Here is a 16438-nt window from a genome sequence, read left to right as displayed (position 1 = left end):
CATCTTTTTATTGTAATTGTCATTAGTAAGGTGATAGGTAGTTATTTTTGAATTGCTATGAAAATGTCTGAACTAAGCTTTCATTCAAATTTTTTTTTAAAAAGTCTTCTATATTCTAAAATCATTGATCTTTTGAAAAATTAATTTTATCTCCCTTTAAAACTTCACAAGAACATATTAAAGCTTAAAGTATATTTCACCGAGTATTTTAGAGATTCATTTAAAGAAAGCTTTGTAGCATGCATTAAAAAACACCTTTTTAGTGGAAATAATTCAAAAACTTAAATTTTGACATTTTTTTAGCATATCAAAAATTATCACCTTTTGAATGACAATTTCAATAAAAGGATGTATAGAAATTCTTAGTGTCATTTTCATATTATCAGTGATGTGGAGTTAAAGACTAAAAGGATTGTAAATATTCTTTATTTTTTTCACCTTTTACTTTCAAGTACGACTGTGGTTTTCTACAACAGGTTGTTAAAAATTCAGACCAGTTGAACAATTTAGTTTGATCAAACAAATTGCAATTTGGTCAAAATTTTGAATAAACTTCAATAGGTGGAGAGCAACACTTACAGTCAAGTTACAGTACAAAACTATTATTTTTATTTTACTGGGGAAATATTTTCATTTAAATTAATTTGTATGAAATTTTCATAATTTATCCTGTTAAACAATTAATTTCCAGGGAACTTTGATTTGTTTTTTTTTGGAAAGAAAAGTATGAAGATAAGTTAAAAATAGATTCTGCTTATTCATTCAATATTTTTGACAGGTGAGTCAAACAAGTGAATTTATATTATGTGTTGAAAGTATAGGGTTTATGACAAATATTTTTTAGGTATAGTGCTATGTATTATACAATCACATAATATGAAAGAAATATGGAAATAATAGGCTGATTGATATTAGAATTTTATTGTTCAGCAAAACGGCTATTTTTTCCTGACACTAGTCAGCTTGTGAACAACAACATTTGTAAATAAATAATTCAATCATCCAAACTGATCTGTTATACTTATTTACTGTTAATTTATCTGCTTTTATAGCTCACAGCCTAATGGCAATGTATACTTTATTTCCATCACTTGCCATCTGTTGTGCTTTCCTTATTTTGAATTTTAAAAAATCCTGGAAAACAAGTATACATATGGAACCCTCACATGGAAAAAGTAAACTGTAGTGCTTTTCCTTAAAATGCACATGGGATATAGGTGAGGCACTTCAAAATCTCAACAATAGGTGGATGCGAAACCATTTTCAAAGTGCGATCTGGTATGATGTTTCTTTAATAGAACAGCCCTTAGCAGGTTTTATTTTAAAAGAATTTTATAAAAAAATATTTAAATAATTTTGTGAATGGCCAAATTGGTCTTCCCTTGGCCTGTATCACTCTGCTCAGCTCCTCATTAAATTGTATATTGTTGCTTATTGTAGATAAGTTTGACGCTAAGTCCTCTTTTGTTATGCTATCGAAATCGAAAATGAAGAACGCTCAAATACAACAGATAAATTGATTATCATATTTTCATCATATTAATAATGTAATATAGTAGCTGCTTGATATAATATGAAGCCTCTTTGAACAGATTGGCTTTGTTCACCTACAACAAAAACAAAAGGCTTTATATTGTGACTCGCATCTGATATTCAACAGTATCAATATGCAGAAAACCTGATAAATGTAACATATTATCTAATTCGTGTTCATTCTGAAATTAGTCCTATTACCTCTGAAACATATATTTCATAGTGGTCAACCAACTCTAGATGGGGTACATAAAATTCTCAAATGGAAGACTTCAACTTTACCACTTTGAACCTTTGGTTTAAGGTTCATCAGAAGAAATTGAAAAATATGGCTGTGTTTACACAACAAACTTTACTCTTGAGTACAGACAAACCTGTGCACCTAGAAAAGTTTTAAGGTATGGCAGGAACTAGGTAAATAAAATTTGAATGCATTTTATGTTTCAGAAAATTAAACACTTACCTGGAATTTGAGGTTGTTTTTTTTTTAAGCCTGCAGAAGGTGTTAAAATGTTCCTTGTTATTATGTATATATGCAACCAAACTTTAAATAAAGATTACTTTACTTACTTTACTTTAAAATAAACAAATACCTGACTTCATTTGATATTGCCCACTCATTTCCACAGTTTAAATCACCTATTGTAGTGAAGGTATCTATTGTCCAGTTAATCAATACAACTCACTACAATTATTTACATAGGGGAACATCTCAAACCTTTTTCCAAACTAGTTTATTTTGGCACCTTCTGTGAACAAAAAAAAATGAACCTCAAAATCCAGAAAAGTTTATAATTTTCTGAAACATAAAATGCATTTAAAATTTAATTCTCTATTTCATTGTAGTTCCTGCCATGCCTTAAAACTTTTCAAGGTGCACAGGTTTGCCTGTCCTCGAAGTAAAATGTGTGATGTAAACACGGCCAGTTCAGCCAAAAGTTTATGATGAACCTTAATAGCTTCCTTGTTAGTAGCAACACTCTTGCAAGAAAATCATGATAGGAAATGCAAGCTCTGGTATCAAATATACTCCATTTGCAGGAATGTTGCTACATAGAAATGAAAATTTCACAGTTGGGGAAAATGAAATGATCTCTTTTGTTATAAAGTTTTGTTCTCCATCGACCCGTCTTGACAATTAATAGATGTAAGTCAAGTAATGAGGCAGATTTAACTTGATCTGTGTTATCCTTTATTTCCAGTTCAATTGGATAGATGCATTCGACATAGTCACCTAACTTTGTATTATTCAGTGAGAAAACATCATCTATGTAGTGGAACCTGAAGTTTAAGGATAATGCTATATTCTTTTCACTCTTCCAAGAAGCTTATGTATGATGTTTCCCTCATATGAACACAGGAATAAAGTTGGCAAAAAGAGGAGCACAGTTGGTTCCCATTTGAAAGCTGATTGTTTGTTGATCGCCAATGACAGACACAGCAATACAACATTGTTTGTAAGGACGTCTATGTAATTTAGGTGTCTAATACAGTGAAGGAAGATCCAGTTCTTCATCTTAGGTTGAAAATCCAAAGGAAAAAAGAATAGACCTATGATTATTCGGGATTTTCTCATTGGTAAGTGCATTAAGGTATATGTTGAGTTTCCAAGTGAATTGTTTTAAATACCTTATTTCTTTATCAGGCAATTTATGTAATGTGATTTAAGATGAGATAAAGTTTGTGGACTGTCCCATACTGTCGATCACCAAGTACAATAAGTTCAAAGGACATAAACAACCTGCATCATTTAAAGTTGATGACTTCGATGTAACAAAACAGATCCAGAAGCTTAACTCTGAAATTATAAACATAAACCAGAAATTAAACAAGAACACCATACAAGTTAGCAAATTCTTCATCAGAGGCAGATAAATAAAAAGAGGCGGCTATAGAAAGTCAATCAACATCTCAGTCAACAAAAAAGACGGTCTACACACAGGAAATTTACTTAGCCTTGCCATCACCAAACAACTATTGCTTGACACCTACAGTGAATGCTACAACGCAATACAAGGATCAGAATTTGTCCAACTACAAGTCGAAGAAGCAGAGCTATTGACATTATTCTAACACCAAGACGAAAATACTGTAGTAAAGGGTTTATGTGAGTTTATCTTATCAGTCTTTACTACACCGTATTAATACAGAGTCAAACTAGAATATATTCAGTAAATAACATCTGCATTAAATATCAACTTCAACTTTCAAAATGAGGTTTATCACAATTTTTATCATCATTGCCAGCACCATCATGAACATGAAAAATGCAGCTATGGCAAACATTGAAGATACAGAGATTTAAATAAAACAGGACACAACAGTAAATAGCTTGTTAACAACAGTAAATAGACGAAAAACACCAAGAGCTTATCCTTATAAATGTAAATCAGTAACATCATATTTACTGCCCATACTATTAGCAAATGCAAACGATGAAAATCCAAACCCAGGACCAACACATAACGACAGCACTATATACCCATGTGGAACTTGTGAACAGCCTGTGACATGGGACGACAGAGCCATAAGATGCGATACCTGTGACCAATGGTTTCATATCAACTGCCAAGATATTCACAGTAAAACCTATAGCTACCTTGTGGATGATAAAAACATCTCTGTGAGATGGGATTGTATCATTTGTGTGAATCCAAACTACAATTCCTTATGCTACGGTTCAACAGCTATCTGAACAAACAATAGCTTTAACTTATTACTAGATGGTACACTTGATATGAGTACAGCATCCCAACGAGAATGTGTAGAACCAAAACACACATCAACTCCAAAGAGAGAAAAACAAGAAACTAGGAATAAACCATTTATACCATTAAGGATCCTAAATGTGAATTGTCAGTCCATCAGAAACAAACAACACCAAGTCCAAAATCTTAAAGATAGTACAAAGCCAGACGTAATGATAATGACAGAAACTTGGTTGGATTCATCAATCACCAACAGCCAAATATTCCCACCAGAATATAACATATATCGCAAGGACAGAAAGGAAAATAAAACTGGGGGTGGAGTCCTTATCGCCATACACAACAAGTTTCTAAGCACTGAAATACCAGAACTAGAAACTAACTGTGAAATAATATGGGCACGAATACAACAAAAAGGCACAAAAGACCTCTACATATGCTCATATTATAATCCAAAAACATTTGACAAAGAGAGCCTTTCAGAATTTGAAATAGCTGTAACTAGAGCTTCACAAAACAATGCATGCTTAATGATTGGGGGTGACTTCAACCTACCAGGATGGAATTGGACAAACAAAACAGTCCGCCAAGGAACTCAACATGCAGAACAACATTACCAGCTTACAGATATTTGTGATGACAATGGATTAACTCAATTAGTACAAGAGCCAACTATAAATAAAAAAACACTTTGGACCTTCTTATACCCAACTGTCCTAGTAAAATGATGAGACTTGATGTCATTCCAGGAATTTCAGACAATGATATTGTGTATGCAGAAATGAACACCAATCAAATGACAAACAAACAAAAGCCAAGAAAAATCCAACTGTATAGAAGAGCTAAATGGGACAGCATAAAAGAGGATATGAATTTGCTTTATATCAAAATTCAAAAAGAAAGCCTGAACAAGAAGACACACATTAATATACTCTGGAACATTTTCAAAGAAGACCCAGAAAGTAGTACTAACCAGCATATATACCTTATAGAAGACATAATAACTCCAGAAGATAACGAGGACATCCGTTCACCAACAAAAAGATTCTGGACCTATATCAAACACAAGAAAAGTGATAAAAATGGAGTAGCACTACTTAGAACAAATTGGAAATTAGAAACTGACTCAATAAATGAAGCAAATATTCTAAAGGATCAATTTCAATCAGTCTTCTCCGCTGCATGTCCAATCAGTAAACACAACTCCTTGAATGTATCGATGACATCATAAAAAAACATGGAAAACGGAAAACAATCAGATCTGCTAATACTTGACTTTCCAAAAGCTTTTAAGGCGTCCCACAGCTTACTCCCCCATAAATTACATCATTATTGCATCCGAAGTAAAACAAACAAATGGATAAAAGAATTTCTCACCAACAGAACCCAAGTAGTAGTTGTTGAAGGCGAAACATCTGACAAAGGAAAAGTAGAATCCGGAGTACCGCAAGGATCAGTTTTAGGACCCAGTCTTTTTCTGTTTTACATCAATGACCTACCAGAAGGCCTACACTCCACAGTGAGACTGTTTGCGGACGATACTGTGGTCTATTTGACCATTTTATCAGACAGCGACTGCCATATACTCCAAGAAGACCTGGACAAACTGGCAAAATGGGAAGAACTCTGGAAAATGGCGTTCCATCCTTAAAAATGCAGTGTCCTGACAGTAACAAAAAAGAAAAAGCCTATCAAGTGGGACTATAAACTACACGGCCATACTCTGGTGCATGAAAAATCAACTAAATACCTAGGCTGCACCATTGCAAATGATCTAGATTGGGGAGAACGTATTAACAACATCACAGGAAAAGCCAGCCGAAGCCTTGGTTTCCTACATCGAAACCTCCACATTAGCTCAAAATCCACCAAAGAGCATGTCTATAAAATATTTGTAAGACCGCAAATGGAATACGCCACGACAGTATGGGACCCGTACCAGCAAAACCACATAGATAAAATTGAAAAGGTACAAAGACGAGCTGCACGATATGTAACCAGCAGACATAGAAAATAGATCAAGTGTCAGCAACATGACAACTGAATTAGGATGGAAAAGCTTACAAACAAGACGAAAATAAGCTCGACTCATCATGTGTTACAAAATAACAAACGACCTTGTAGCCATATACAAGAATAAATATCTACAAAAACCAGCAAGAAGCTCAAACCGGACGGGACAACATACTTACCTATTACAGCCAGCCACCAAAGACTGTAGGAAATGGTCCTTCTTCATAAACACCGTCAAGGATTGGAACAAACTGCCACCAGATACCGCCACAGCAAAGTCTCTTGATATATTCAAGTCTCAAGTGACCAAAACCACAAACTAAATCAACAGAACAATTTGTTTTTATCCTGTTTTTTAACCTGTTTTTAATCATGCGCAACTTGCCAGAATATTCATTATGTTGAATGTGGCGGTATTTGGAAGAAGAAGAAGACATAGAAACAATGTTGATATGGGCTTTATCTGCGGTGACAACAAAATATTTGTCATGGAGGTAGGATAGATGCATAGCATCATTTTGGTCTTTGAAGATCGACGTAGCATGAGTTTTCATAGACCCATTCAGAAAAATAGTTTCTACGTCTTTTTCGCCTTGAGCCCATGGCCTTGTATAATACTCTGCTGAATCCATCAATATTTTAAATCTTTGTTTCCAATGGACGGATTAAGTCGCACGGGTTTTCGAGCCTTTGGATAACACATTTCGCAGAAAGTGTATCAAGACTATTTACATTTTTCAATACAGAAGGTTTAATTTGAGGCGCAGCAAATTCATTTGCAATCAGGGTTTTCAAAACCCATTTGATTAAATTAGGAAACTTCGGTTTTGCTTAAATTGTGAGCAAGTGTAGTGCAGAGAACCGAAAAGTCGAAACTGTCAATCGAATTGAAAGGACCATAAAAACGAACGCTATTATCGAAAACACTCCAAATTAATTATAGTACCATTATTTTCAGACTCTTTATTACAAAATTTAATAAAAAGTTCTTTTGTTCTTGTCAGGAAGCTAGTTAAAAGGACAGACATTTAGCGAAGAACACTTACTAGAAGCATAGATGAAACGATAGTTAACGGTTTTTGTAGCCAATACATCACAGGTTCCTTCAAATGTTTAGGTCATTTGCGTTTCTGAAAAAGACTACTGTGCGTAAAACAATCTTCCAATTTTAATTAATTGATTGATTGATTGCTTGACTGTAAAGAAAATAAATGTAAAAATAAGGAGCTGTGGTATGATTGCCAATGAGACAACTATCCACCAAAGTGCAAATGAAGCTAAACCACATTGGACTTATGGTTCATATTTGAGAATGACTCACATTGCTAAGTCGTAAATGAATGCACTTCCATATTAAGCAAACGGCGACACAATTTTTACAAAACTGTATACGACAAACAAATATGATATACAGAAACAAACAACAACTACTAAATTACAGGTTGAACCCCCGTTCCTGACTTATTTGTATGATTGTCATATATAATATTTAGCGCGGTTAAACATATTTAGAATTTCAATAACGAAACCATCACACATGGATTATTTGATTTGATCAATTTCTAAACTATTATAAAGTTTCGAACATGTTCGTCTAAATCTTTGAATATCCCATGTACTCTACAAATTAGAGAAGGTACACCATTGCTAAAACGTTTGAGGATGACAGACAAACTTACGACCAGAATGAATAAGCGTTTGTCTATATAACAATATCTAAATATTCCTTCGATAAATGACGAAAGTAAGGGCAGTGTCAGTTTACATGCAATAATTAGACATCTATATATTGCAATCATCCAATACAACCAATATTGTCCACCTATTGTATTTATTATCTAAGATACCACACTCATTAAGACAAACAAATAAACCATAAAAATGTATTAAATTTCAGACATACTATTTGCGAATAGTATGTTCACATTACAATCATTTCAGAAAATATACTTGGTCTACTATGAGATTATTAAAAAAACACCAAAATCTCATGAAAAATAAGCATCGACCAATAGCACATGAAAATAAGGTCAATGTTAGATGAACCCCGTTCAATATTCTAGTATAAATAACAAGCCCTGCATACGCTAATTGTAATTGACCCATTGCTTAAAAAGCATCAGAAAAAAAACCGAACCATAAAAATAGAACATTGACAAAAGGTTATTTGAAACCTACCGGTCGGACATGTGCACCCTACAATCAGCCTATACACAAACGAAAAAACGAAAATTAAATCAAGGACAAGCTCTTCTCAGGCGAAACTAAATGTATGTCAAAATTATAAATGCTCATAATAACGATCTTCTAAAACTTTTCCAATGAATCATTTTAAACGTAAGTGAGCGGTAAATTCAGAACATATTGATCATACTAGATGGAGAGTTGTTTCATAGGCACTCATACCACATCTTCTTATATCTAGTGAAAGAAACGAATATTTAATGTACAAATCATTTATAAAGTGAGTATGGTCTGTATTTAACTCCAAAAAGGTCATGGTGTTTCGAAGTTCAAAATGAAACCTGCAAAAAATATACACATTTTTATATCGGACATAAAGCAAAATCAGCGGACAAAAAGCAAAACGGACCAAATGCAACGGACAAAAAGCAAAAGTGTCGGACAAAAAGCAAAATTATCGGACAAAAAGCAAAACTGACAAAAAGCAACGGACAAAAAGCAAAAGTGTCGGACAAAAAGCAAAATTATCGGACAAAAAGCAAAAGCGGACAAAAAGCAAATTGCGGACAAAAAGCACCGTATCACTAAGCAACGACTTTTAATTATCTAAAAGCAGGAGCTGAATTCGTTAATTTATGACAGTAATATGATCCGTATTTCTAGATATGTGTAGTATTAACAATTTGAACTACAATTTTATTTGACGAAGTATATGTATACCAAATGTGTACAGGAAAGCGCTTTCTAAAATAATACTTTCTTTTCATTCGTGAGCAATTGAAACTGGATACTACCTAAGTGTTGAATTTTCGTATCGTATATGTACAATTAGACGTCAGTGTATTAAGGACGAATTTCATTTTATGCCTGTGTGTCCGAAATAAATGGAACTTAGAGTAAACAGGTGAGAATCTAGGATTTTTAAAAGGGAGGGAGTAATCCCAGAAAACATATTTAGAAAAAAATTGTGGGCGAACTCATATAAATCGATAAAAATATGACATTTTTTTGGGGTGGGGGGCTTACGCCTTCTATGCCCTATCCTGGATCCGCCACCGTGTGCCATTTTCTGTCAGTTTAAAATAAAAATAAGAAACTTTGGCATATGATTGCCAATGAGACACAAGTTTATTTGAAACTGATGAACTGTAAAGTTAAAGGTTATAGAAATAAAAGACCGTATTCGTTAATAACGAAAGACCTATATATACATAACGTTGTGACTTCAACAATTTTCGCCATTTATTATCTTTTACTTTTACATCGGATGACCGTGAGAGCATTCCGTCGTATTGCTGTCGCCTAGATTTCCATTACGTAACTTACGTGTTGCGATTGTAACCGATCTATAAACATGATAAATGCGCGGACATTATCGAGTGCAAAATAACATTCCTTATCGCTTGTTATAAATTCATTTTTTTTCAATGGATATCCCTTTTTAGAACATAAATTAATAATCTGAAAATGTTTTGTCGTTAGAAATAAATATATATATAAGTAACAAAATCTTTAATATCTATGTACACGTACAGAAAATGTGTGTTAGCGCATGCGGAGGAATATCACAAGAACGTTTGCAATCTCCCATGCAGAGTTATCGATCCTCGCTCTCTCTCAAGGACCGATAACTCTGCATGGGAGATTGAAAGTTTGGCGGGAAAATATGAATGCCTACTCAAATCCAATCTATTAGAAAAATTGAATTATTACAGAAGAGTGTCCACCATGCACTTGCACTGCACTATTATTAATATAGTAGAACAGAATGATATACAAATGGATGAAGATTATATATACATGTAACTGTAATATACAAATATTAATATAATATATAACAACAAACCAGAGTAAACTGATTTGTATCACTTCAATATCATATTTATAACGGTGAGGTTGAATTCCCTGTTAATTTATTTATCATCCACGCACGAACTTGTCTAAGAAAAAAAAATTATACCTGTACATTAACCTCACTTTCAGGTATAGAGATGTGATTTTTTTTTCTGAGACAAGTGCTTGTGACCATCCACAAGAACTTGCAGTCATCCGATGTTCAGTACTTCAGTACTTTGATTATATATATATATATATATATATGTATTAACAAATCTATTTGAGGCTTAAGAACAATATACATATATTTGTTTCAATATTTCCAATGTAAAGGGTAGGAATTGCTTGTCAAACAAAAACATTGTAAATATATGGAGATGTGACATAGCCTTCAACAATTGAGCAAAATCCATGTCGTTAAGTAAGCTTTAAAAGGCATCGGCTTACAAAAATGTGAATTCTTTAGAGAAAACTGCCTGCTTTTCGAAACCGTTTCAGACATAGCTGATATGGGTTGGGAACGCTTACAATTAAACTTTCTATAGAATTCAAATTTCTTAAGGAACTACCTCCTGTATTAGTTTGTTGGCTCTGATTTGCGAAAGCGAACAAAAATTGGAAAGAATTGTAGCCGATGTTGCGAAGGGTGTTTTTACAAGAGAGCGTTACAAGAATAAAAAGAGGGTTTTGACTTTGTTCAAAAGCACATTTCAAGCGTTTTAGCTTATATTTGATCAGCTAAGTTAACTGTTATGAATATGTTGGAAAAAAAGCCAAGTTTTTACTTATGTTACATAAAGTGACCGTCGCATTAGTGTTCTTTCAATCAGTATTCATTTACAAAAATTGTCAGCCTTTCATAACTTATATTTTACACTTTTTTTGGAATTAAACTTTGAACAAATAATCAAGTTATAAGTTTTAGAACATGCAAGAGCATGACAATCCGTTGTGACAAAACGGCTACACTTTTTGTAACTAAAAGTCTTGTTTCCCCCAAAAAAAATAATATAAACCTTTTTAGTTTAGAATAGAAAAACTTGTGTTCTTTCACTATCCATTGTTATTTTCTATACTATTTATTACTATTCTATTGTATATTTGATAACCTCAATTGAAAAAATGTACCGTTTTTCTGCTATGACGAGATTGCTATACTTTTTGAACTCATTCCTGTAGTTTCTATACAAATGGTTCCAGCAAGAAATTATCATGAATAAGAAAACATTACATGTACTATTTATACTATAAATATTACTTCTTTCAGTTTTTCCAATCTCACGATACATAAATGGAGAAACAGGATACTTGCTTCCCTTGCACATATTCTTGGACATTTTTCAGACCGTTTTCAAACAAGCCATTTTCCGCTGTATCCATAATTTTGATTTTGCTTCAACATGACAAAAGCATTAACAAAAGCAATAACAAAAGAAATATTCTTGCAAAGTTTTACTACGATCGTCGAAAACAATACGCTAAAGACACACACACACACACACACACACACACACACACACACACACACACACAAATGAAACGTTGAACAGACACGACGTTTCCGCATGAAAGTGGGATAACCGATCATAATCGAGTTGTGTAGCTTTCGGTATTTTAAATTTTAATTCTTATTTTTTTAGGGGCAAGCCTATTATACTTTAAAAATCCTTATATTTTTCATCGTGCTGACCATTCAACACATTGCCTTTAATGATTATTTATGGGAAAATTAAATTTGTACCATCATCGTGTGCAATGTCAGCTGTGACTGGGCTTACAAGATTGGACATACGGACCACACAGACGCCCGGTATTTCTAGTGGTTATTCGGTAGTTTCTAAAAACATTTAAGCGAGTTATCTTGCACTCAGTGCCAATTCCCATATGCGATCATATACATACTTTATATTAAGGATATCCTGCAATTTTATTGTGGAGGTCCTGAAATAATTGTGAACCTCCATTAATATTTAAGAATATCTTAAAATAGAATTATGGGGGTCGTGAGATATAGCAGAAGGTCCTTAATGATTTATGGATATCTTGAATTCGAAATATGAAGGTCCTGATATTTTTCAGTAGCTCCTTAAATACATTTATTTTGACTAAATCTGCGCCTCACATATTTACTAATGTATTTCTATATCTTATTTGTTCTTGTCAGTTCAGATCTCTTAAGATGTTCAGCTTTGTATATTAAAATGTACCGACTACAAATAAAGCTTATTGTGTGGTATTGTAAAACGTTATTTACTTAACGAGGGAAATACTATAAAAAGTTCAGACAAAATCAAAATATCTTGAAGTGTCGCAAATACTTTATAAAAATAAGGAGATGTGGAGACAACTATATATCAGAGGTCAGATGAAGTGGATGGAAGCAATTATAGGCCACCGTACAGCCTTCAACAATGAGAAAAACCAATACCGTGTAGTCGGCCATAAAAGGCCCCGACATGACAATTTAAAGGAGAAACAATTGAAACGAGAAAACTAGCGGCCTAATTTATAACAAAACAATTTACGAAAAACAAATATGGCGACAACCACTGAACTGCAGATTCCTGACTTGTGACAGGCACATAAAGAATGTGGCGGGGCACAACATGTTTATGAACGCTCAGCCCTCCCCTAACCCGAGACAGTGGTGTAAAATCACAACATAAGAAAAACTTAAACAAGATGAAATAGGCTTAACTCAAAAGATCGGTACGAGGCACAAAAACAACTCACATAAAAACAATAGACAAAAAGCACCGAAATAAGAGTCCTCGCAGTAACTGAAAGCTAGTTCAAAGCCAATTACAGCTAACAAATAAATCATGTTATCCCAGACTAAAGTATCAATGAGTGCACATCCAACGGATTTAGCGCAAAGACGTCATGCATAAACAGTCAGAGAAACGTTTGGCCTTTATTAGAAGTGTTTCAAAGTTATTACTAGATATAAACGAGATCAATAACTTCTTTAAGATATTGTATGATTATATAAGCTCAATTATATAAAACAAGTTATAAGCACATACATAGTTGTTTGTCACAGAACTAAATAAGGACACTACAGGCCACATGTCCTCTTCAATCAGAAAAAAAAGTCTCACGTTCTGAAGATACAGTGCCATCTTGTCATAAACCTAAAGGAGTTTTATTCGATCGAATCCATTTAAAGATGACTTGTTAATAAGCTGACAAAAATAATGCCAGCCGAAGAAGCTAAAAGTTTAAAGATACTCAAGTCTGCCTATAACTTAATTTCCTAGAAAGAAGTAAGTAGAATGTTTAAGTTCTTGATATCCAAAAAGTAAAGACTTTAATGATTTCAAGCTTTTTGCAGACATCTCATATCAATTCATGATGCTATATAAAGACATTCACTTGTCTTTGACAATTTCCTATGACTATAATAATCAAGGGTAATGTTTCACTATAACTGCTGAGTCGTTTTTATAGTCTCCTGTAAATAGCCTCTTATTCGTTGGCCAATAATATTAGATGATGGTGAAGTACGCATTTGTACTCTTACTGACTCGAACAAAATATATTGGTCGTTTGTATGAGCATATACAGTTTAATTTTGTGAAAACTAAGTGCTTTTAATAAAGTGATGTTAGTGAAAGGAGATGCGGGTATAATTTAAGGAGACAATCACACAAAGTCAATCATGAAAGTGATTTGGTCAAAGTATAATTTATGAAAACGGTTCTCGTCAAAACTATGTTTTAATATCATATTTTTCGAAAATTAATCACACTAAAAAAACAACACCGAAATTGAGAAACCTAATAAAAACCACGCACACTGGGAAATGCAAATAACATCCCGAGACTTAAAAATCACAGTAGGTATAGTGTCCGGCTGAGATCGTGTATTTTTTTCGAGTGATTTGATCGGTTTTTTTTTCGAGTGTGTTAAATTTGGTCAACATAGTAATATGTTTTGTTACTTATTAGGAATATATAATATTGCTCTTCGCTAAATTGCAGTTACAAACTAGAAAAGTTAAATTTTTAAGCCCAAGAATGCCTTCTTTCATATTCACATTTTCTTGGAAAAACCCGGACGTTTTAAATGTTGCTCTCGAAAAAACACGGACAATGTAAAACACTGAATCGTTAGTGAACTACAAGGAAATTGTGCGTCGTTTGTGCTCAAAACATGTTTCGTATTCAGAATAAGATGAACAGTCATGGATAAAACTATTATATACGCGATATAGCAGTAAATCTATCTGATCGCATGTAATATCACTCGAAAAAAAACGAGATCTTCACTCGAAAAAAGTGAACTGATTGACTCGAAAAAAACACGATCTCCGCCGGACACTATACCTACCTTGAAAATACACACTGAGATTAAACAAGTTCAAAATAACACCGCGAGAATTATAAATAAAACAAGGTTTTAACGAGAACCGTTTTCATAAATTATACTTTGACCAAACTATACTACACTTCCACACAATCTTAGCAAATAAAATCTTTCCTATTTAATTAAATGGTCGTTTAATAAATCTGGATGCAAATTTATTTGCTGCAACTCATATAAAGCCTTTTTCTGAGAAAGGTAAATATGATAGATATACTTACTGGAGGTGCGATGAGATGATTAAAGTCGTAAATTGGCAACATTTATGTACATTTCGGCAATAAAGTTTATCGACAGGTTGTAGGTATTACTATGGGCATCAATTGTGCCCCTTTAATAGCAGAATTGTTCCTGTAATGTTATGAATCACAGTGTATGTCCAAACTCAGGAAAGACACGTCTAAATTCGATTTAATTGATAAATTCAACAACACTTACCGTTATCTTGATGATATTTGTTTCGTAACATAATAAAGAATTCTCTAAATATATTGCCGAAATTTACCCGAAGGAACTTACTTTAAATAAATCAAATATTAACAGAAATAGCTGTCCTTTCCTAGATTTAGATATTTCAGTTTTACACCAGAAACTCTACACAAAAATTTACGACAAAAGGGATGATTTTTCTTTCCCTATTGTTAATTTTCCTTTTTTTAACGGTGATGTTCCTTTTGCACCGTCTTACGGTGTTTATATATCCCAACTCGTTCGCTATGCCCGTGTCTGTTGTGACATTTTGGATTTCAATTAGCGTACTCTATGTACTACTGGTAAATTATTAAGTCAGGGATTTCGTAATTAAAATTTACGTAAAATCTTTACTAAATTCTTCCATAGATTTTGTTTGTAAGTTTGACTGTACCTGTAGAAAACTTATTTCAAACGGAATAGCACATCCTAAATTTTACGGTGATGTTGTTAACCGAGCCCGGAAATTTAGACACGATCCGGGTAAGCTTATCAATCCTTTGAATAAACTTATACTAAAAGGTTATCAATCCAACACTGTAATTAGATCTTTGAATATTGTGTTTATTGATATAAATATTGATTTTATTATCAGTAAATTAAAACTATATTAAATATTATTGGTTTACACATATGTAGTTCCACGGTACTACAATCTGGCGATACCTATAGTTTGGCATTGCACAAGGTCATGTTTTTCTCTGACTGTTAATGACGTATTTACACTAAATCCATTGGATGTTGAATGTGTACTGATTGATATTTTATTCTTAGGTACATGATTTTTTATATAAGTTGTTATTGGCTTTAGACAAGCTGTTAGTAACTGCGAATACTCTCGGATCTGTACTTTGTGTCTGTTTTGTTAGGGATGTATAAATACCCTGCCACGTCCGGTCTGTGTTTTTATTAGATGTTTTTTTTTCTGCTTTATATCGATCTGATGAGTTGAGCCATTTTCAACTGATTTTTATAGTTTGTTCTTATGTTGTGCTGCTACACTTCTGTCCCAGGTTAGGGGAGGGTCTAGAGCTCGCAAACATGTTTAACCCCACCACATTTTTTCATGTGCCTGTCCCAAGTCTGAAGCCTGTAGTTCAGTGGTTGTCGTTGGTTCAAGTCTGTCATATTTGTTTTTCGTAAATTGTTTTGATATAAATTAGGCCTTTAGTTTTCTCAGTTGAATTGTTTCATATTTTTCTTGTCGGGGCCTTTTATAGTCGACTATACGGTATGGGTTTTTTCTCGTTGTAGAAGGCCTTGCGGTGGCCTATTATTGCTTACATCCACTTCATTTGAACTTTGGTGGATAGTGGTCTCATTGGCAA

Source organism: Mytilus californianus, unplaced genomic scaffold, assembly GCF_021869535.1.
Source record: "Mytilus californianus isolate M0D057914Y unplaced genomic scaffold, xbMytCali1.0.p SCAF_2, whole genome shotgun sequence".
Classification (NCBI taxonomy): Eukaryota; Metazoa; Mollusca; class Bivalvia; order Mytilida; family Mytilidae; genus Mytilus; species Mytilus californianus.
Note: the sequence above shows the minus strand (reverse complement) of the source record.